Source organism: Lolium perenne, chromosome 6, assembly GCF_019359855.2.
Source record: "Lolium perenne isolate Kyuss_39 chromosome 6, Kyuss_2.0, whole genome shotgun sequence".
In the NCBI taxonomy this organism is placed as follows: Eukaryota; Viridiplantae; Streptophyta; class Magnoliopsida; order Poales; family Poaceae; genus Lolium; species Lolium perenne.
This window is the reverse complement of record NC_067249.2, coordinates 272892221-272915535: the sequence shown is the minus strand read 5'-3', so window position 1 is coordinate 272915535 and position 23315 is coordinate 272892221. Positions and strand designations below refer to the sequence as shown.

Here is a 23315-nt window from a genome sequence, read left to right as displayed (position 1 = left end):
GGCCTCTGCGGTAGAGGCCGCGGCCGCGGCTTTGTGACGGCACGATTTCTCAGAGCCGCGTTCAGTGCCGAACTGCTGATTTCGGCCGAGAGCCGCCTCGCCTCCGGGAAAAGTCTGACGTGTCAGGGGTTTCGGTCGAGAGCGACGACTCTTTTAGTGCCGGCTGTAGACGGCAGTAGCAATTAAGCATTCGGAAACAATTGTTTTTACATGCTGTTGAATAGATGCGGCGGCAGTATTAGTGAGATGCCTGATTATATATGCTATTTAGTTTAGCTTGCCAACTGTTGGAAACAGGTGATGTTACATCACAGTTTGGCCTGAAGTATTCGCCCATCAAAGATATTTTTTTGCCATTATGCGGGGCTGTGATTAGCAGTCTCCAGCCGGCACACAGCTTTTCTTTCTTGGATTCCAGTGGTGGGGGGATGAGATGCCCCTACAGGCGGTTCTGAGCTGTGGTTCTTTGTTGTATTCTTGCACAGCTTTATTAGAATATGCCGTGGACTCAAATTGCATGAAATCGTGTAACATGGCAGAAGGCCCCATGTGCACCTGTCTGTGAACTGGAGTTTTAGTTTTTTTTTTTTTTCTTTTTTCCTTCAGTGTGGACTCAGAACCAGATCCTGTGATCTGGACCATCCAATCTTTTCAATCTATGGTGCCGAGATCAGGGCCTGATTTGGCACCACTAGGAATGGCCTCGGGGCCCAAGATCCTCATAGAATAGTAACGCCAGGGCGTCATGACCAGCTGCTCTTTTTATTTGTTTAATAAAACTACAAATGACCGGTTGGAGGGCTGGCTGAGATCAATTCCTGTTAAAGATCTGGTCCATTAACTTAGAGCTAGCCGGTGGGTCCAAATCCTGACTAAAATATGGGAACATGGTATCACTTGAGTGTCAATTAAAAATTACCCAGCTTGGACAGAGTTCAAAGGCAGAGCTAGTACAGACTGCAACACATTAGCAGTCACACACTGGTTCCATGCTTCCGTACTTAGTTTGACTTATCTTCTCCTGGGTTTGAATGTACTTTACTTCATCTATTTACTCTACCTTGCTTGATTTTTGTACAAATTACCCATATCCTTACTTTTGGTTACATGCAGGGTGGTAATCATTGTCTAAGAAGATGGTTGCACAAGCCTTTACAGTAGATTTGGACAAGCCTCTTGTATTTCAGGTGAATGTGTTTTCTTCGACTATGAATGCATATTTGGCATAGTGGTTTTATCTTTATATAAAAAAATTGTGGGGTAAATGGATTGACCAAAAAAATAAGTCAGGGTAGTGTAATGATGACCAAGAGTTCGGTAGCTACAAGTATTGTTAGTTCTTAAAGCATACTATTTGCTCATCTCCTAGATGTAAATAGTACCTAGTTTTAGTACTTTCCTGTAATTTAAGATAAAGTCAAATTGTGAAGCTGTTGATTTTTCCTCGATTTCACTACTATGCATCGTTAGTCTTTGATCATGACTGTTGCCTAATTTCTTCTGTTATGTTTTGGTGTCTTGGTGCATTTGAAAATCAAGGTCTGCTATTTGAGTATGTGTACTCAAATATTTGGGTGTTATTTTCCAGGTTGGCCATCTAGAGGAACAGTATCAGGACTGGGTTCACCAGCCAATTGTTAGCAAGAGGGGCCACGATTTTTTGCCAATGATGTATTGGAGGTGAATATTCTGTTTGTTTTTTCTTTTGCTTTTTATCCATTTGAAACTTTGGACATTATGGTCTGATGAATGGTTCATTTCAGTTCTTAACACGTACGAAATGGTGGGCAGTTCCTCTTATTTGGTTGCCTGTTGTTTGCTGGTGCCTGAATCAATTGATGCAAATGGGCCACACAGTTCCTCAAGTAGCGCTGCTGGCTGTGGCAGGAATATTTATCTGGACACTGATTGAATACACGTTGCATCGTTACCTGTTCCACATAGATACTAAAAGTTACTGGTAAGCTGTGCTGCCATTTACTGCTGACGTCTAACAGATGAGATGAGCATATTCTGATCATAGCTGTTTTGACTTGGCAGGACAAACACAGCTCATTATCTTCTGCATGGATGCCATCACAAGCATCCAATGGATGGACTTCGACTTGTGTTTCCACCAACTGCTGCAGCCATCTTGTGCTATCCGGTAAATAATCTTCCTCATCGATTAAATATCAGGACAACACTGTTAGTGGCACCCATCAACTTTACATGCCCGTCATGGAAAGTGCTAGCCATTCAAACCAAGTTGGATGCCCTCTGTTGGATTGTGAAGAAAGTGTATTCTACCATGCCGTGTTACTTTTTAATGGTGTTCTGCTGCTCTGTCCATCCAGTTCTGGAGTCTAGTCAAGCTCTTTACCACCATGTCTACCACTCCTGGCGTGTTTGGAGGTGGCCTGTTGGGTTACGCGATCTATGATTGCACACACTACTACCTGCATCATGCCCATCCCACATTTGATCCAGCGAAACATCTCAAGGTGCTTATTTCATTCTGACGCTTATCAGAACACTCTTATCTCTTTCTGTACTTACATAAATGTTCATTCTGCTGTGCACCAGAAATACCATCTGAACCACCACTTCAGAATTCAAAACAAGGGCTTTGGAATAACATCGACCCTGGGTGGGACCATGTATTTGGAACACTGCCTTCAACGAAAACTGCTGACAAGAGCACTTGAGTTGCACCGCCTCTACCGCCTTGCAATGCTAAATATGAGGTCAGGCTTCACTCGATGCCTATGTATCTACTTCCTCATGCGACATTCCCATACCATTGCCAACCTTAGCGTCTCTTCATGGAAGACAGACGAGTACTAATAATTCGTTGCTCTTGCAGATTCTCCATCACCGATGACGGATATGACAGACGAATTGCTGTTCATTTACCCCATTCTTCTCTGCAGGCCGATTAATTGGAGATCTAAATCAGGTGTTACCGGAGTGCTTATGTCGTTGATCCGCGAATAGTCATATGAGTCCTCGGTTGTCCAGATTATGCCTCCTATGATTCTTCTTGTTAGACCACCCATGTGTACAAAGTTTATTTTTCCTAGTATAGCACCAACATTGCATTGATTTGTGGCTGTTGGTAGCCAAGTAGTATAATTTTGAGACAAAGTAACTGCTTTGCTTGATATATTTTGTATGTTTTCAGCTTTCCTGTTGAGTGAATCTTTCAGTTCAGTTCTGTCTGTCGGCCCTTCCTGCTTTTGATAAAGAAACCTGTATGTACAACTGAATTGCAGACTGAAATTGGAAAGCCTCAATATGTTATCTTTGCTTTCAGTTGTTTCCGCTACTGTCAGGAAGTTTGTTATCTTTCCCTTATGGATTTCTAGATATGTTTTTGGATCTGAATGGTGAAGAGGGCTTGTCATGTGGCATCTGGGAAAACATACCCAGGGGAAGGTTGCGTTTAGGACTTTGCACCAGTGTTAAGTAGGATTAAAAAGAAACGCCTTGTCGCTTAAGCGAGTAGAAGATCTGACTTTTTGGTCACGAGCCGTTGGATCTCAATCGGACCATTCAAAAATGAAGGAGAATCAAGCTGAATCTGCGACATTGCAAATGAAAGATGAATCTTAGAGACCAATCAAATATCCTCTTTTTTCGAACACTAGTTTCTTCTATACAACAAGATTAGAGCATCTCCACTCAGCGCTCGCGCCCCCTACGCCGCTGTTTGTCAATAGGGCCGGATCGGGCGTATAGGGGACACTAGTAGCCGAGTATGGGGGGCGCCTCTCCAGTAGCTTTTTTTCAATGAAAATTTGACTCATGAATTAACGTCAGTTTTCATTCAAAGTGTAAGGCATTTGTACAGATTTGAACGAAAACTAAAAACTATCTAAACCTAGATGTAGTCGCCACTGGTGCCTTCTACGTCGTCACCGAGGTCGCCGAAGCCCACCTCTATTCTCCGCCTGCACCGCATCCTCCCGGCTCCTCCTCGCCGCCCTCTGCTGCTTCGCGCGCCCAACGGTAAACCTCCACCATGGCAAGGCGGGCAACCTCTCTAGCGGCAGCGTCTACCGCCCTCTGGGCTCTCCATCTCCACCATGGCCTGCCACTCAGCGGCCATGAAGTGGCGGCCGGTCTCCTCCGTTCCTGCTTTTTCGCGGGCGATCTCGATGACACGTTCTTCGATGGCCGTGTTTGTCTACTCGAGAGTCACGGCACGCATGCAACCTCTGGTTGTCCTCTTCCCGGTGATCGGTTTCGAAGGAGGCGAGAATGGCGGCTTGCTCCCGACATCTACCTCCATTTCCGCCCCCTACTCCTCTTCGTCGTCATCGTCCGAAGGCGGAGGAGTTGGGTCCGGCGGCGAGAAATGCGCGCGCGGCCAGGGTGAGGGTGGCCCATGTGGTGGCTAGGCGGCGAGGCATAATCCTGGCGAGGGGGGGAAGTGAGCACAACTGGAGTTGGCGGCACGGCGGTCCATCTATAGCCGGAGTAAAAGGTGGGAAACAGAGGCGGGAAAGGGCGGGAAGCCGGTTTGTGTCAATGACAGGCATGGCCCACCATGGTTGTAGGCTGTATCTGGCGCACCGGATAAGATAACGCAATGCCGCTGCGGCTGGGCATGCCCAATAGCCCTATTGGGAGGGCTATTAAGAGGCGAGTGAGGATGCTCTTACTAAGATCGACATCAGCTCCAAAGACTGAAACCAAGCAGTAGGTATAACAATGCTGAGATAATCCAAAGTTTCCATTTATCAATTTATTTCTCATACATTTGCAACTGAGACATATTATCATGATCAAATGGCCAATGAAGCCGTGCCATGGCCATGCACGCACGCAGGTCTCGTCATGTGGATGGGCAGAAGACGACCTCGTAGTCGCTGTTCGCCGGGGTACTTCCCGTCACCGGGACCGGGGTGGTGGTTGGCGTCGGAGCAGCAGGGGTCCCTGCACCGGACGACGCCCCCCGTTCGTTCCCTCCGGTGCTGCGGCAGAAGTCCATGGGCACGTTGAAGCCGTGAACAACGGAGATGTCGAAGCCGCTTCTGAGAGTGAACTCGGCGATCGTCACGCGCGGGCGGTTTCCCAGAGAGGACGCAGCGCAGGGAGCCGCCGGTCACCAGGATGGCGGCCGGGAACAACATGGAGGGCCACTGGTTCGTGATGGTGAAGGTGGCCATGCATCCCGGCGCCGCCGGCGGTGAGGGCCACGAGCAGGAGGACGAGGTTCGAAGAGATAGCCACCGGAGTTGCCATTGTACTGAACTTTCTTTGTAGTAGTGAAACCAGCGAGCTGCTTGATCGATTCGGTGGTGAGATTGAAGGCAACTTTGCTTGTGGATTCTCAGATTTTGGTTGAATATTCATGAGACACCCAGAATAACCGGAGCTACACTTTATTGTTACAATATGTCTACGGTATTTAATACAACTTCCGTCAGAAACTTCCGAAGCCAAAAATAGATGAACATATGCTCGACCGTTGCTTAATGGAACACAAGAGCTCCTGATGTCTCCACCTCTCAGCTTGGGACATTTCTGAATGCTTCACCTCCTGTTTTACAGCACAAAGTATGGAGTGAGGATGCACTAGTTGATCATGTAGTTATTCAGCACGTACTATCAAATTCAGTGTTAAACTTACAACATGGTCGTGCATTTATCCTTACGATTGAAGCCGTAAATATTCTAGCCAATTTTTCAGTATAACTTGAGATTTCCATACTCAAGTAGAAGGTAGATGCAAATGCCATCCGGTGTCATTATTTCAAAAAAATGTCATATGGTTGTTTCTGTAATGGAAATCGGTAGTGGAGAAAACCCCGACATTATTTCATAAAATGTCTTCTGGTATCACTGAATCTACTTATAAAGTGAGCATAAGCTAGGGTCAAATTAGTCCACAAATTCAGAGTCTCCAAAAAGAGAAAATTGCAAAAAACCATCACAATTCAGACTAAGGTAAAAAAAACACCACAATTTTCAAAATTTTCGCAAAAAACAACCAGCCGGCTCTCTAATTTTCGCAAAAAACACTGGTCGCTTAGTTTAGGTTGTTTGACGCTGTTTCTGACAGGGGAGACCCACCTGCAGGCTGACGTCGCATGACGTTTGTTTGTATTTTTACAAAAAACACCTCAATATATTATATCTTCTAATATTGTGTCCCTTTTCTATTTTTTTAAAGCTTGAATCCTTGCCACCCATCAACCATGCCGCCCAGCACCGGGGACTATGGCGATGAGGGCGGTCTCGTTGCCTTCCTGGCCACGCCTTCTTCCCCGCCGGCGCGAGGGAAAAACGCAGCACTAACTGCTCCCCGCTGCCCGTGCTGGTCATGTATGCCGCCCACGTCGTCATGTTTGCATCGTGTGCGCCGGTTGAGCTCGAGGAGGAGCGCTCTGCCGTCGACCACTCCCACCACCGGTCCATGCGCGTGGTCAGGCACGTCCTCTCTAGCCACTGCGGCAGCGCCATCCCCCCGTTGCTATGGTGCGCCGGCGTCAAGGAGATCTCGGCGTCAGGCGACAGATTCACTGCAGGCTCAACCGGAGGCAGCGTCGGGGAGCGGGTGGTCTGCGTCGCCCTGGCTGCGTCGAGGCTGCTGGCCAGGAAGAAGCAGCGGCTGCCGACGCTCGAGGATCCTGGGATGCGGCTGGCTGCTGGCCGGGAAGAAGCAGCGGTTCCCGTGCGTCCATCAACCACCTTGTCCGACCGAGGGTTCCAGCGCGTTGACATGGGGAGTGGCAACGCCGACCGGAATCAGTGGATGTTGGATAATTAGTCAATATTTCCATGATTAATTCCAGAATATTAAACGTGACAACAGAAGCTATTAACATGTGAAACTCGAACATACTAGATGTATTGATCAACATAAATGGTAGCAGTGTAGTTGTCGATGCAGCAGTGACGTTGTTGATGACAACGTTGGTGAAGACGGGCCGAAACAGACAGCGACGGAGACGGCGGTACGCAGAACTGCCCGACTTGGATGGAAGACGACTAGCGATGAAGACCGTGAGCAGTCGCATGGAGCGCTTCCAAAAAACCTAATTCGTCCTCTCCCGTACAGGATCACAAAGGTGATTGGTTCCGGAAACCTGCTCTCCCATTCGCCGGTGCACGCCGCCGGGCGGGATGGGGTAGACTACAGTGGCGGCGCAAGCAGAGAGAGGTGGAAAAACCCTAACTCGTGTGTAAGGTGTGTTTGCGGCGGCAGCCGGGCAAGAGTTTATATAGAGCGGCTCAGGAAACCCTAACAACGTAGGCCACATCCACGACGCACGTTTGAGTCGATTACAGTAGCCCACGATCCGGGAACGTCCCGAACCGACTAAATATGACACGACCGTCAAAGACTCGGTTTTCCTGAACATCAAAAATAAAGCTCGGCTCGAGGCTCAATCCAGTCAACACGAGCGCGTCGTGACAGGACAAGCGGAGGAGGAGGAGGGGCGCGCGTGTACCAGTCCTATTGTCACTCACTTACCAAGTGGTGGAACAACCTTCCTTATAAGTTGGTCTAACTTCCTCCCAACTTTCCATGTGGGACTAAACTTAGGATGCCTACCTCTGGCCACTCACATGTGAGCTGCCACCAACTTGGGTTGCACTTCACATGGGTTACCAACCATGGGCTTTGAGATTTATAGGAATTTCTGAAATCTTATATGGGCCACTAGTATTGGGCCCAATATTTCAACAACCCCCCACCAAATCTCAAATGCCCATTTAGAGATTTGCCAATTCTCGCTACTTATTTATATACCAGTGTTTCAGCAGAGAGTGTTAAATTGAACTTCCGCCTAGAGCTTTAAGCTACATCCATTCACACTTGAACAATGGACTACGCCTTGAATTGTAAGTTTTGTGTGAGCAGGTTTCACTCAAAGTTATAACATGTACATGGCTGCCAGTAGCCTACCCCGCGGTTGAAGCATATACGTCATACTTCCAGGTCTCTTCATGAGTTTATTAGAGATCACCCAAATCTCACAGATTGCGACGTTTAACAATCAGACTCATATAGGTGTGTTCTTTCAAGAATTCTCTATAGGACAACATCTTTGCTAATAATAGCCAACTAAATAACATTAACGAACATTTCCAACCTGCCTTGCAACTATTAAGAGTTGTGCATCTTCTCTTAGAGAGGATTACAGAATACACTCCTCAGTTAAACAACTAGCTTGTTCTTCCCAGCTCCTAATTCACTGGATCTCCGATCACAAAGGTTGGGTTACTACTATGGTGTAACATCCATGGGTCTCAAACCCATCTCCCTCGATGCACATTCTATCACATTACGTGATAGTCCCTTTGTAAAGGGATTTGCCAGATTTTTGTCTGTTTGAATATACGTAGCAGTTATTACTCCGGAGTTTTGCAATTTCCGGACAGACTTCAAACGTCTCTTTACGTGTCTTGATGACTTCGCGTTATCCTTAGAATTGTTCACTTTGACAATAACAATTTGATTGTCACGATTCAAAAGTATTGCCGGAATAGGTTTTTCAAGATCTTCTCAACATAATGAGATTGCGTTAATGTAATCATGTTCTCGTTCTTAATTAGCTTGATGTTTAGAATCACATCAGCTTCTCCCGGATCTTTCATGTCAAAGCTCTTTGACAAGAAAGACTTGACCTCGTTTATCGCTTTCATGTTTGTACCAAAGATCAGGATATCATTCACATACAAATATAGTATAACACATTCGCCCTCACCATGGCGATAGTAAACACACTTATCAGCCTCATTAACGGCAAAGCCTACAGAAGTTAAAGTTCTGTCAAACTTGTCATGCCATTGCTTAGGTGCTTATTTCGGGCCGTATAAAGATTTTAGCAACTTGCACACCTTTCTCTCTTCACCCTTTACTACAAACCCATTAGGCTGATCCATATAGATTTCCTCTTCCAACTCTCCATTAAGGAAAGTTGTCTTTACGTCCATTTAATGAACGATAAGACCATAAGAGACAGCCATGGAAAGTAGTACTCGAATGGTGGTTAGTTGTCGGGGGGAAGACCCCGGGTAGGGCAAAGGACTGAGAACAGCTGGCTCAAGGCGGCTGGCCCGCGGCAAAGGCCGGCTGAGGAGCAGCCGGCTGGAGCCGTGGCCGGCCGCCTTGGGAGCCGGCTGGTTCAAAGTCCACGCTTGTCTGGCCATAGCCGGCTGCGCTATGGCTGGGCCGGCTTCAACTTGTCATATCCGGCTTCGTCTGTCTCTCCCTGACCGGCTTCAAGCTGGTAAGCCTTGCAGGAGAAGGAACTGGAAAGGTGATCCGGCTGCCGCCGTCCACGATGACCTCATCCCCGTAAAGTATGGGGCACTGTAGAGCAACAGTGCCTCCGCCGGACACGCGCTCATGCTCACGCCGCGCCGTACGGCTACAGGCCGTCGACGGCGACACGGATGCTTCCTCTCCATACCGCTGACTCGACAGGAGACGAGACAGGGCCTCAACACCTCGCCTGCTTCTGACATCGGCGCCTCGGGAAGGAGCGGGAAGCCGGAGCCGGCCATGCCGACCTCCACGTCATAGGGACCTCTTTGTACATTGCCAGCGTCTATATAAGCTGGGCAACCCCTCTCGTGCAGGGGGACGATGGATCCTTTCATTCATTCTACTCTTAGAGCTGCCCTGTGAGAGAGACCTTCGTCTACCTTAGCCTCCCAGGGCCAGCCGGATACAGCTCAAGGAGCACCATTGTACTGTGATACCACTTATACACTCACAGCAGCAGTAGAGGTGTTACCTCCACAGGAGGGCCTCGAACCTGGGTACGACCTCGTGTGCTCTTGCCCATACCCGCATCCGGATCCGCCGTAGAACATACTAGGAACCACTCTCATAAGCCACCCTATGGCATATGCCGTGCCAAAACCACGACATTTGGCGCCCACCGTGGGGCCTTCAGCGTCTGCGGCTGGTGTCTTCTTCCGGACGGGCCTCACCACCACCACCGGCGAGCGAGTCGCTTCAGGCTTGGTCTGGAGATTCGGCTCCCTCGACTGCGTCAGCGACAACGCTGGCTGCTTCACCGACAGGCCCTTCCCTGCCGGCGGCAGCATCATCTCCTTCAGCCAGCACGACATCTACGTCGCTGCCATCGCGCCACCGCGCTACCCGCAGCAGGTGCTGCGCTGTGCAAGCCCTCCCCCAGGAGCCGGCGCCAGCAACACCCTCTCCAGCCCCTGCGTCGTGCAGGTCATGGCTACCGGTGACGAGAACACCACCCGGACCACGCGCGTCCGCGGCCCGAACCTGGAGCGCAACGCCGACGGCGGCGGCTCCGGCTCCGGCCCAAAGGCACCGCCACCACCATCCCGGCTGGACGCGGCCAGGGCCAGGCTGAGCACTCCGCTCACAGCCGGCGCAGACCCCACCACCATCGAGGCAGACCTGGAGGCACACCGCCGCCTTCCTCTGAAGCGAGGCGGAAGAAGTGGCCGCCGCCCGGCCGCCACCGCAAATCACCAGGCGCGAGTTCGACCGCGCCCACGGCTTCACTCCGGCCGGTAATGACCCCAGCCGAGCCGGCCAGATCCGCCGCAGAGGAGGCGGCCTAGGCGCGGAGATTGACCGTGATGGCGCGGAATCACCGGCTCCTTCCATGGAGCTGCCCATCTACAACACCCCCGAGAAGAACATGCGCGCAGCCGAAGCTGCCGCAGAAGAGCTGAGCCGCCTGGAGGGCGAAGAGCTGCGCCGCCAAACGAGGCGGGTAACGGAGTTGCTCCACATCGCCTCCGAGCAGCAGAAAAACCCAAGGTACGCCGGTAACATTCATGTTACAGCCGGCCGCAACGGAGGCGGCCCCAGGGACACGGCGGAATCGTCCTCCCCCGCGCCAAGCCGGCGCAGGGACTCCCAGGCCACGCACGACAGCCCAAGCCGGCAGAGCCGCCTGAGAAGCGGCGGAAGCGGCTACCGCCGCCCGCCACCAAGCAGAAGCCAGGAGCACAACTCCGGGCAACCGGCGCCAAGACGGCCACCTCAGCCGGCTCCCGAAGCGAGCGGCGCTCGCCAGCCGGCCCACTCCCGGCTGGGCCCGCGCGTCGAGCCGGTCGACGCCATAAACCGCCTTGACCGGCTCACGGAATCCCGCATCGCGGAGGAAGAAGGTCCAGCCGGCCCGAAATGCTTCGGCCCGCGCATCCTGAACGAGCCGGTCATGGATGGCTTCCTGCTCCCCAGGGACACCCCCAAGTACGACGGCACCGCCAAGCCGGAAGATTGGCTGTTAGACTACTCCACCGCGGTCGGCATCGCCCGCGGCAACAAGCGCTGGGCAGTGCGCTATTCACCCCTCATGCTGCTCGGCTCCGCCCGCACCTGGCTCAACAACCTGCCAGCCGGCAGCATCAACGGCTGGCTGGACTTCGAGGAGGCCTTCATCAGCAACTTCACCGGCATCGTCATCACCGTAGCCGGCGACTACCGCCGCTCCATGGATTGCGCCACGCAGAGCTCCAAGATGGCCCAGACGCTGGTCATCGCCACCGAGAAGCAGCTCATCCACGACGCCGTCGCCATGGCCAAGGCCGCGCAAGTCGGCATGCCGGCTGTAGGCAACCCGGCTGGGACGACTCACTTCCAGCCGGCCAACAACACCAAGAAGATCCTGCTGGACCCGGCGCAGCCGGACAAGTTCGTCACCATCGGGGCCGGCTTGAGCAGCAAATAGGAAAGCGAGCTCACCGACTTCCTCCGTGAGAATCGGGACATCTTCGCGTGGTCTCCAAGGGACATGCCGGGTGTGCCGAGGGAGTTGGCGGAGCACCACCTCCACGTCAGGCCTGGGGCCAAGCCGGTGAAGCAACCCTTTCGCCGCTTCGCCGAAGAAAGAAGGAAGGCCATCGGTGAAGAAATCGCCCGGCTGCTAGCAGCCGGCTTCATCATGGAAGTGCTGCACCCGGACTGGTTGGCAAACCCGGTCCTGGTCCTGAAGAAAAACGGCTCCTGGCGCATGTGTATCGACTACACCAGCCTGAACAAGGCGTGCCCGAAGGACCCCTTCCCCCTGCCGCGCATAGATCAAGTCGTAGATTCGACTGCCGGCTGTGAATTGTTGTCTTTTCTAGATGCCTATTCAGGCTACCACCAGATTCCTCTGAATCCGGATGATCAAATAAAGACTTCGTTCATTACCCCGTATGGGGCTTACTGCTACACGACTATGCCATTCGGCTTGAAAAATGCAGGCGCCACCAACCAAAGGTGCATGCAGAAGTGCTTACAAGAGCAAATCGGCAGAAATGTCCACGCGTACGTGGATGATGTCATTGTAAAGACCAAGGAGAAGCTCACTCTCCTTGATGATCTGAGAGAAACCTTCACCAATCTGTGAAGATTCCGGATGAAGCTCAACCCGGCCAAATGCACGTTCGGCGTGCCAGCCGGCCAACTCCTGGGGTACCTCGTCTCTCAGCGAGGAATCGAAGCCAACCCGGAGAAGATCAGTGCCCTAGAGAAGATGGAACTGCCGCGGTGCCTCAAGGACGTCCAGAAGTTCACTGGCTGCCTGGCCTCCTTGAGCCGCTTCGTCAGCCGGCTGGGGGAGAAGGCACTGCCCCTGTACCAGTTGCTCAAGAAGTCAGACAAATTCGTCTGGTCACCGCAGGCGGATGAGGCCTTCCGTGACTTAAAGCGCGTGCTCTCAACCGCACCCGTCCTAGCATCGCCGGCTTCAATGGAGTCGATGCTGTTGTACATTGCAGCCACCAACCGGGTGGTTAGCGTTGTCCTGGTGGTGGAGCGCAAGGAAGCCGGTAGGGAGCAGCCGGTTCAGCGTCCAGTCTACTACCTCAGTGAGGTGCTTTCCCAGTCGAAGCAAAACTACCCCCACTACCAGAAGGTCACCTATGGCGTATACTTGGCGGCCAAGAAGCTCAAGCACTATTTCCAAGAGCATCCCATCAAGGTGGTGGCCACAGCGCCCTTGGCGGAAATCATTGGCAGCAAGGACGCCAATGGCCGGGTTGCCAAGTGGGCCCTGGAGCTGGCGGCCCACTCCATCCTCTACGAGCCAAGAACCGCCATCAAGTCGCAGATCCTAGCCGACTTCTTCGTCGATTGGGCCGAGATGCAGTACCTGCCGCCTGTGCCTGACTCCACACACTGGAAGATGCACTTCGACGGCTCGAAGATGCGTACCGGCTTGGGAGCCGGCATCGTCATCACCTCTCCCAAAGGAGACCGGCTGGACTACGTCCTGCAGATCCACTTCGCCGCATCCAATAATGTGGCGGAGTATGAAGCGCTCATCCATGGGCTCAAGCTGGCCAAGGAGATTGGTGTGCGCCTCATCCTTTGTTTCGGCGACTCCGACTTGGTTATACAGCAAGCATCTGGCGAGTGGGACGCGAGAGATGCCAACATGGCGTCATACCGCTTCCTCGTCCAGCAGCTAACCGGCTTCTTCGACGGCTGTGAATTCCATCATGTGCCACGGGCCAACAACGAAGCGGCTGACGCTCTGTCCAAGATTGGCTCAACCCGGCAGGCAATTCCGCCGGGCATTGCCCTACAGCATTTGCGGAAGCCATCCATCACACCGTCACCGGAGTCGGATTCCATATTCGTGCCGGCTGACTCGGGGGCTTCTCAGCCGAACCCGCCGGCTCCACAGCCGAACCCGGCGACCATGCAGTCGAACCCGGGGGCTTCTCAGCCAAAGTCGGGGGCTTATCAGCCGAACCCGCCGGCTCCACAGCCGAACCCGGCGACCATGCAGTCGAACCCGGGGGCTTCTCAGCCAAAGTCGGGGGCTTATCAGCCGAACCCGCCGGCTCCACAGCCGAACCCGGCGACCATCAAGTCGAACCCAGAAGCTCTCACGCTGGAGGCCGTGTTGGTAAGCGTATTCGAGATAAGATGCGTACCATCATGGGCACAAGCATTCCTCTCCTACCTGGCAGATGGCAAATTGCCCGAAAACCGGGTCCAGGCCAGGCAGATTGAGAGAAGGGCCAAGGCCTACACAATCATCAACCACCAGCTGTACAAACGCAGCGTAAGTGGGGTGTTCCAGCGGTGTGTCGAGCCGACTGAAGGGATTGAGCTCCTCAGGGAAATCCATCAAGGAGAGTGCGGACATCACGCCTCCTCCAGAGCCATAGTAGGCAAAGCCTTTCGTCACGGTTTCTACTGGCCGACTGCGCTCAAAGATGCCGAAGAAATGGTGAAAAAATGCAATGGTTGTCAGCGCTTTGCCAAGAAAAGGCACGCGCCGACTTCCGCCTTGAAAACCATCCCCATCACTTGGCCATTTGCCGTGTGGGGCCTGGACATGGTGGGCCCATTCAGAACCGCCCGAGGCGGCATGACACACCTCTTGGTGATGATTGACAAATTCACCAAGTGGATCGAGGCTAAGCCGATCAAGAAACTGGACGGCTCCACAGCCGTCACCTTCCTGAAGGACATCATCGTGCGGTACGGCTACCCCCATAGCATCATCACCGACAACGGCAGCAACTTCGCCCAAGGCATCTTCTCTCGCTATTGCGAGGAAATGGGGATCCAGATGGACCTAGCATCCGTGGCGCATCCGGAGTCCAATGGACAAGTGGAGAAAGCAAACGGCTTGATCCTAGCCGGCATCCGGCCCCGGCTGGTGGAGCCGCTCGAGCGAGCTGCCGGCTGCTGGATTGAAGAGCTGCCCTCCGTACTTTGGAGCCTGCGCACCACGCCAAACCGCTCCGTTGGCTTCACGCCGTTCTTCCTCGTTTATGGGGCCGAAGCCATCCTGCCGACTGATATCGAGCACGACGCGCCAAGGATCAAGCTGTACACTGAAGCCGAAGCCAAAGAAGCTCGTGAAGATGGAGTCGACTTGGTCGAAGAGGCCCGGCTGCTGGCCGTGTCCAGATCCACCATATATCAGCAAAGCCTCCGACGCTATCACAGCCGGAAGGTCAAGCCCTTAGCATTCCGAGAAGGAGACCTAGTGCTCCGGCTGATCCAACGGACAGCCGGACAGCATAAGCTTTCATCCCCATGGGAAGGTCCCTTCATCGTGAGCAAGGCGGTGGGAAACGATTCCTACTATCTCATAGACGCCCAAGAGGCCAGAAAAAACAAGCCGGACAGGGCTGACGAGGAGACTAAACGTCCCTGGAATGTTAGCCTGCTCCGCCCATTTTACACTTGAGAGGAACGTATGTATCCCTTATATCCCTTTTGTAATCTATGCTAAAGGAAAAGTTTGCGCCGAGTGCACCAACAATTTTTTCGCATGCTTTACCGCTTTCGCCGATTGGCTTGAACCCTCTCACTCAGCCGGATTAGTACCGTGATCCGACTCCCGGACAGCCAGCTCCCGAACCAGCAGCAGACCGCAACCCGGCTGACCGACTGGCGGGAGTAGATGCTTAAGGAACCAGACACGTGAAAAACGACCAAGGGAAAGAGCAAAAGCGACTCGACTCGTCCAAATTTTCATAAAGCACCGGCATGTTCAACCCGGCTCATTCGACTGAACTATTATCGGCCTCACCCAGCGGCCCGCTCTTGATCCGGCTGCAGACCGCAACTCGGCTGTTGATCGGCAAGAGCAAAGCCAAAGAGTGGGGCGGATGAAAAAAAGCAAACGAATCGGGGGAAAACAAGCCGGAGCACAAATGACTAACACACACACTAAAGTGTGACTTCATACAAAAGGAGATAATAACATTGTCTTACATATGCACCCGGCATTCCGGGGATTTAACAAATTGTCTTGACAAAAGCAGAAACAGAAACAGGTAAATCTAGGCGCCGGCTGGCGGAGGACCAGCCGGGGGAGCATCTGCCGAGCCAGCCGCCGGGTCCGCTTCGGGCGCATCCGGCGTGTCCTGCATGTCTTCGTCTTCAGACTCCTCATCCTCCGAAGGCGGATTCGGGTCCTCGATGAAGGTGCCCTTGTTGGCGAAGTCGGCGATGGCACAGGCACGGGCAAGCCGGGCGGTCTTATTCTCCGCGCTGAGCTTGTCCTCCACGTCGGCCCGCCGAGTCTCCAGCTGGTTGAGGTCCACCTCGTCATACCAGGAGAGCACGAAGGACAGCGCCATGTCGGCCCCAGCACGCGCAGCCGAGTCCTTCCAGTCGAGGAAGCGATCGGGCGCGGCCTCGAGCCACTTGATAAGCTTGGACAGCTCGCCAGGCAGCGTCTCCGTCGGCCAGAGCAGCTGGAACAACTCCTCCGCCGCCTTCCTGAGCTCATAGCCCATCATAGTTATCGGCTCGACGCGGGCGGCCATGGATGCCAGGTAGTCATCCATGGAGAAGTGCGCAGAACTCTCCTCGCCGATGGCTTGCCGGCGGGCCTCCCGCGCCCGGCCGGCTGCTGCTAGCGCCGCCTCCTGCGCCTCGGGGAAAGCCGCTGCAAAGACAAAACATGTCAAATAACCTGAAGATCCGACTGACCACAGCCGGCAGACACTCGCCGACTGCAATCAGCCGCAAGCCAGGGAGAGCACAGAAAAATACAAAATTTCGAAGTAAAGGTAGACTGGCGGCAGCCGGCGAGAAACGCCGCCTGCCCCCAGCCTGAAGATGGAGATCATCGAAGTAAAAGTAGACTGGCGGCAGCCGGCGAGAAACGCCGCCTGCCCGCAGCCTGAAGATGGAGATCATCGAAGCATAAAAGTAGACTGGCGGCAGCCGGCGAGAAACGCCGCCTGCCCCCAGCCTGAAGATGGAGATATCAATCGCTGAAGTGGTTTCAGCTGCCGGCTGCCAACCTAAGCCGGCAGCCGACAGCCGAAAGCCGGCAAAGGGGAAGAAAGAGACGCAAGGACTCACCCGCCAAGCCACGGTCGAGCGCGCTAATCTCTGACACCCACCGCTTGGCGGTGGCCGACAGCTCGTTGGACTTGGAGGTCACCTCGTCCCGAAGCTTCAGGCGCTGCTGATCCACCTCCTCCAGCCGCTTCTTGAGGTTTTCCACCTCCTCTCGCCCAACCCGCTTGGCAGCTTCAAGCTCAACAAGGTGGTTGGCCTCGAGTCGGCGCAGCCGTGCCAGCTCCCCGTCCGTCTCCCGCGCCTTGACGGCTGCGGCCTGGACCGCCTTCTCGCTCTCGGCGCATTGAGCACGGGCGGCCCGAAGGTCCTCCTCCAGTTGCGGGACCCGGGCGGCAGCAGCTGCAAGCCGGCAAAAGAAGCCGTCAGCCGGATAAAACCAAAGAAAAAGAAAGTCAAAGAAAAAGGCCTTACCCTTGGCAACCTCCAGCTCGCGGGCGAAGTCGGCCCGCTCCCTCTTGGCCTTGTGATAGCTGGCCACGAGCCGGTTGTGCAAGGCGGTCCGCCTGGCCTCAACCGCCTGAGAAATGAAAAAAATGAGCGTTCGGACGAAGCCCGAACCGGCTCCAAGCAGCCGGCCCACGCCTCGGAGGGCTACCAGGACAATACCAAAATTGCAGAAAAGAGCATACATAAACTTACCTTGTCAGCCTTCTCCAGCCGCGCCACCCGAGCCTCGACCTCGGCGGCCTGGGCCTTGACACTGGCACGCAAGCCGGAGAAGAACATCTCCTTGGGCGCCACGCCTTTGTGCCCCTCTCGGCTGGTCACCTCGCAGGTGTCCGCCTGGTGCCAATCCTTCTCCATGGTGCCGGCCGAGCCGAAGCTTGAGTCGGAGGCGGACACCACGTTCAGCAGCGAGGCGGCCGGCGAGATGTGAAGACCCTGGGGCGCCTGCGCTGGACCCTTCGCCGTCACCAGTGCCCTGGCGGGGCGCGGCGCGGGAACATGTCATCGATTGAAGGTTGGCCGGCACGACGAGCCGGCCCGCTCCGGGAGCCGGAGCCGGGCGCATCTCCCGAAGATGCAGCCGAACCCGCCCCCGCAGTAGGCGGCGGGACGACAAGCGGCACGACGACGGGCGGCGTGCGCGAACGCGGCGCAGGCTGCGGAGTCGGCTCCCTCCTCGGCCGCTGGAGCGGCGACGCAACGCTGGGAGTCGGGCGAGAGCCGCCGCCCTTGGAAAACTTGATGGCGGCCCTGGAGGGTCGAACAAGAAAAAGATAAGCAAAAGAGGAAAAGAAAAAGGAATCAAACGGTAAAGGCAAAAGACTCACCCGGCCGCCTCCGGAACCTTCCTGGGCCCCGCTGGCGCTGCTTCTTCAGCTTCGCCTCCAGCTGGGCGGTAGTCCGATCGCTGGCCCGCTTCCGCCCCTTGGGCGCGGACGAGGAAGTCGCCAAAGTCGCAGGCGGCCTCGTCGGCAGAGGCACCGCGCGAATCGGCACTGAGGCGGACGGCGCCTGCTCCTGCTCCCCCCCTGCTGGTGCGGAGACGGCGGCGGATCGTGTTGCCCCTGGGCGGCTTGCTCAGCCGCCTCCGGGCTCTCGTCGTCGCCGGCATGGTCAGCCGGATCAACGTGATCCGGCGTCCAATGTTTGTGCTCCAGGTCGCCGTCCTCAACCGGCTGCCGGGCGAAAAGCTGCAGACACAGGAAAACGTCAAGACAAAAGCCGGCCACGCAGCCGCAAGCCGGCATCCGGCCAGAAAAAGACTTACCACGGGCGGCAGCTCATTCCGGCTGTAGGGCTCCATCCCCCAGTTCCAGTTGTCGGGCAACTTTGCCTGGGAGACAAAGTTCACCCGCTTGGCGACTTGGGCGGGGGTGAGCTCCAGTTTGGATGTCCGGGTCGGATCGAACCGACCGGACATGTGGCAGATCTTGTGGGCGCGTGCCTGCAGAGGCAGCACCCGGCGGGAGGCATAGCAGCAGAGGAGGTCGGCTGCGCACAGCCCGCCTTCGGTGACGCAGTCCTGGAGGAAGTCCCAGAGCATGTTCACCTCCGCATCCGGGTTCGCCGACTTGTGGTTGGCGCCCCAGTTGAGCCGAGCAGTCGGCGGGGCTGGGTTGTACTCCGGCAGGTTGACCCAATCAAACATTGGGTTGTCACTCTTCACGTAGAAGAACGACATTTGCCACTTCTTCACCGAGTCCACAGTCGGGATCTTCGGGAAGGGTGTGGCTGTGCGGGAGTAGATGGAGGCGGCGCCGCAGGCTCGCATGTGGCCGTCGGTGGTCTGCGTCGTCAAGTAGAAGAGCCGGCTCCAGAATTCGATGTCAGGCCACAAGCCGGCGTAGCCCTCCATGAAGGCCACATAGCAGCTCAGCGTGACGAAGGCGTTGGCCGGCAGGTGGTGCGGCTGCAGGCCGAAGAAGTCCAGAAATTGGCGGAGGAAGGGCGAAGCCGGCAGGCCCAGCCCCCGGTCGAAGTGCGCCCCGAAGACGACGCGCTCGCTGGGCTGCGGATCCGGCGCCACCTCCTCCCCCGGAGCTCGCGTGATCACCTCCGACGGGATCCGGCGCAGGCGCACGAGGCGAGCAATGTCGTCGTCCCTCATGTACGAGCCCTTCCACGAACCAGCCGGGAGAGCCATCGCCGTAGAGGAGGAAGACGAAGAAGACCAAGAAAGTGCGAAGGGCGACGAGGAGCCACCCGACGGCGGCGAGCACGGCGGCGGAAGACGTACCGTGGAAACGCGGGGACCCGTGGTGCCGGATCGAGGCGGAGAAAGCTGCGGCCCGGCGGAGGAGCTTGGCCGCAGTTGTTCGCCGGAGTCCGCCAGGGGGTCGCCTGTGAGATCGCCTGGGCGCGAGGAAGATGGCTCGGGCAGAAGAGAAGAGCAGAGCGTGGGCGCGAGGAAGAAGAGATGGGGTGAAGCGCCCCGCCGGCTTCTATAGGCGCCTGCCACGCGTGGGACGTGGCCAAGTGGGGAGCGTGGCCCATGACGCGGGATTCACTGTGCCATAACTCCCCCCACGACCGCTGCGGTTACTAGAAACGGCCACACCACGTCGCCCGCTACCGCATAAAATCCGGACGAAACGGTGATGTGACCAGACGCAGCGGCCACAGCAGTTACCGTCAGAGCCGTCAAGTCGGGCGCAGGGCCCGAGGAGGCGGAGACTCCGGAGCGCCCAAGCCGCAGCCGGACGTCCCTCTCCAATTCGGCTCAAACTCTCCGAGAAAGGCGGAGAAGCCTCCAACACTTGAGAAATATAAAAACCTGCATAACAAAGCAGCGTCCGGCTCGAGAGCAGCCGGATGAAGCAAGCCGAATGGGGGCGCAGCCGGCTGAACGGAAATTCTCAGCCGGCCCCTCGAGTGCTCGTCAAATACAATCTGTGGGATCAAAGACTAACGGTCAGGAAAACATGCCCAGGTCCTTCTTTGTGCAGGACCTTGCCAGCTTCAGGGGCTAATGTCGGGGGGAAGACCCCGGGTAGGGCAAAGGACTGAGAACAGCTGGCTCAAGGCGGCTGGCCCGCGGCAAAGGCCGGCTGAGGAGCAGCCGGCTGGAGCCGTGGCCGGCCGCCTTGGGAGCCGGCTGGTTCAAAGTCCACGCTTGTCTGGCCATAGCCGGCTGCGCTATGGCTGGGCCGGCTTCAACTTGTCATATCCGGCTTCGTCTGTCTCTCCCTGACCGGCTTCAAGCTGGTAAGCCTTGCAGGAGAAGGAACTGGAAAGGTGATCCGGCTGCCGCCGTCCACGATGACCTCATCCCCGTAAAGTATGGGGCACTGTAGAGCAACAGTGCCTCCGCCGGACACGCGCTCATGCTCACGCCGCGCCGTACGGCTACAGGCCGTCGACGGCGACACGGATGCTTCCTCTCCATACCGCTGACTCGACAGGAGATGAGACAGGGCCTCAACGCCTCACCTGCTTCTGACATCGGCACCTCGGGAAGGAGCGGGAAGCCGGAGCCGGCCATGCCGACCTCCACGTCATAGGGACCTCTTTGTACATTGCCAGCGTCTATATAAGCTGGGCAACCCCTCTCGTGCAGGGGGACGATGGATCCTTTCATTCATTCTACTCTTAGAGCTGCCCTGTGAGAGAGACCTTCGTCTACCTTAGCCTCCCAGGGCCAGCCGGATACAGCTCAAGGAGCACCATTGTACTGTGATACCACTTATACACTCACAGCAGCAGTAGAGGTGTTACCTCCACAGGAGGGCCTCGAACCTGGGTACGGCCTCGTGTGCTCTTGCCCATACCCGCATCCGGATCCGCCATAGAACATACTAGGAACCACTCTCATAAGCCACCCTATGGCATATTCCGTGCCAAAACCACGACATTAGTATAGCGATAGGTGAATATGTGTCGAAATAATCTTCGTCTTCTCTCTGTGTGTAGCCTTTTGCTACAAGACGCACCTTGTACTTCTCAATAGTACCATCAGGCCTGAGCTTCGTTTTAAACACCTACTTGCATCCCACAGGCTTACAACCATGGGGTCGTTCTGATAGCTCCCGGGTTCCATTAGAAAGAATCGATTACATCTCGTTATGGACAGCTTCTTTTCAATCATCTGCATCTGGAGATGCATATGCCTCTGCAATGGACGTGGGAGTATCATCCACAAGGTACACAATGAAATCATCTCCAAAGGATTTTGCAACCCTCTGTCTCTTGCTCCTTGTAGGACCTTCATTGTCCTCCTTCTCAATAACGTCCTCATGTGGTTGGTCAAAATACTAATTAGATATACTATATTCAGGAATTATCTCAGAGGAAATTCTAGTAGTGCTATGCATATCTTTCATAGGAAATATATTCTCAAAAAATGTTGCATCACGAGATTCCATAATAGTATCAGCATGCATATGAGGTACCTTAGATTTAACTACTAAAAATCTATATCCTACGCTCCGCTGAGCATAACCTAGAAAGATACAATCCAATGTCTTTGGTCCGAGTTTGCGTTTCTTTGGAATTGGAATATTGACTTTCGCCAAGCAACCCCAAGTGCGCAAATAAGAAAGTGATGGTTTTCTTCAAACCCACTCCTTGTAGGGGGTTATCTCTTTATTCTTGTTAGAAACTCTATTCAGGACATGACACGAAGTCAACAAAGCCTCCCCCCACCATGCCTTTGATAAATCAGCAGTGACTAACATGGAATTCACCAAGTTAGTCAGCGTGCGGTTTTTCCTCTCGGCAACCCCGTTTGATTGAGGCGAGTAGGGAGGCGTCGTCTCATGAATAATGATATGTTCCTCACAGAATTTGTCAAATATTTTAGGAAAATATTTACCACCATGGTCCGACCTAAGACGCTTGGTATTTCTCTCTAGTTGATTTTCAACTTCGGCCTTATAAATTTTAAAGTAGTCTAAAGCTTCATCTTTTGTTCGCAATAAATAAACATAGCAAAATCTAGTCGCATCATCAATCAGTGTCATGAAATATATCTTTCCACCTTTTGTCAACACACCATTCATCTCGCATAGATCAAAATGTATGAGTTCTAGAGGTGCCAAGTTTCTCTCCTCGGCTGCCTTATGAGGCTTCCGAGGTTGCTTTGATTTCACACAACTATGGCACTTAGAACCTTTGGCAATAGTGAAATTCGGAATTAAACTCATACTGGATAGCCGAGACATTAAACCAAAATTAATGTGACATAAACGAGAGTGCCAAACACTGGTTTCATCACTAACATCGCCACACATATGGTTCACAGACTTATTGCAAAAATCTGAAAGGGAAAAACGGAACAAGCCTCCGCACTCATAGCCTTTACCAATAAATTGTCCATGATTGGAAACGACTACTTTATTCGACTCTAACATGACCTTAAACCCATCTCTTCATAGAAGGGAGCCACTAACGAGATTCTTGTTCATAGTAGGGACATGCTGCACGTTCCTCAGGTGCATGATCTTCCCAGAAGTGAACTTCAGATTTACCGTGCCAACACCATGAACAGAAGCATGTGACATGTTCCCTATCAAGACGGATGAATCCCAAGCGACCTAATAAGAGGTGAATATAAAGATGTCAGCACACACACATGAACATTAGCACTCGTATCAATCCACCAACATGGAGATTGAAATACGGAAAGAACAGTAATGAGATTACCGTACCCATCAGTATTGCTAGCGGTCGCAATGTTGACATTCTTTACCTTTTTCCCTTTGCGGTCTGCACGCTATGGGAATTCCTTGGAAAAAACGGTCAACCTCTCCACAGGTAAAGTAGCTTAGTTCAACTTTGTTCATCTTCTTCTTGAAGATAGTAGTCTTTGTAGGATTGTTGAAAGCGGGCTTGTTATTCCCTTTATTCTTGCCATAGGGTTTCTTCTGCACCATATTGGCACTAGACTGACCCTCTCCTTTGTCAGTAGTGTCCTTAGCCCTAGCCTTCTCTTCAACATCAAGAGACGCTATTAGGTTTTCAACCGATATCTCCTATGTCTTGTGTTTGAGTGTTGTGGCAAAGTTCCTCCATGTAGGGGGCAACTTTGCAATAATACATCCCGCCATAAACTTGTCAGGTAAGGTACACTTAAGGAGTTAGATCTCCTTCGCAATGAATTCTA

General features: G+C 53.9%; 1 pseudogene; it reads left to right on the top strand.

Moving 5' to 3' along the window:
- Positions 1 to 1136: 1136 nt before the first annotated feature.
- On the top strand, positions 1137 to 2687 carry LOC127326820 (dihydroceramide fatty acyl 2-hydroxylase FAH1-like; annotated as a pseudogene).
- Positions 2688 to 23315: the final 20628 nt, after the last annotated feature.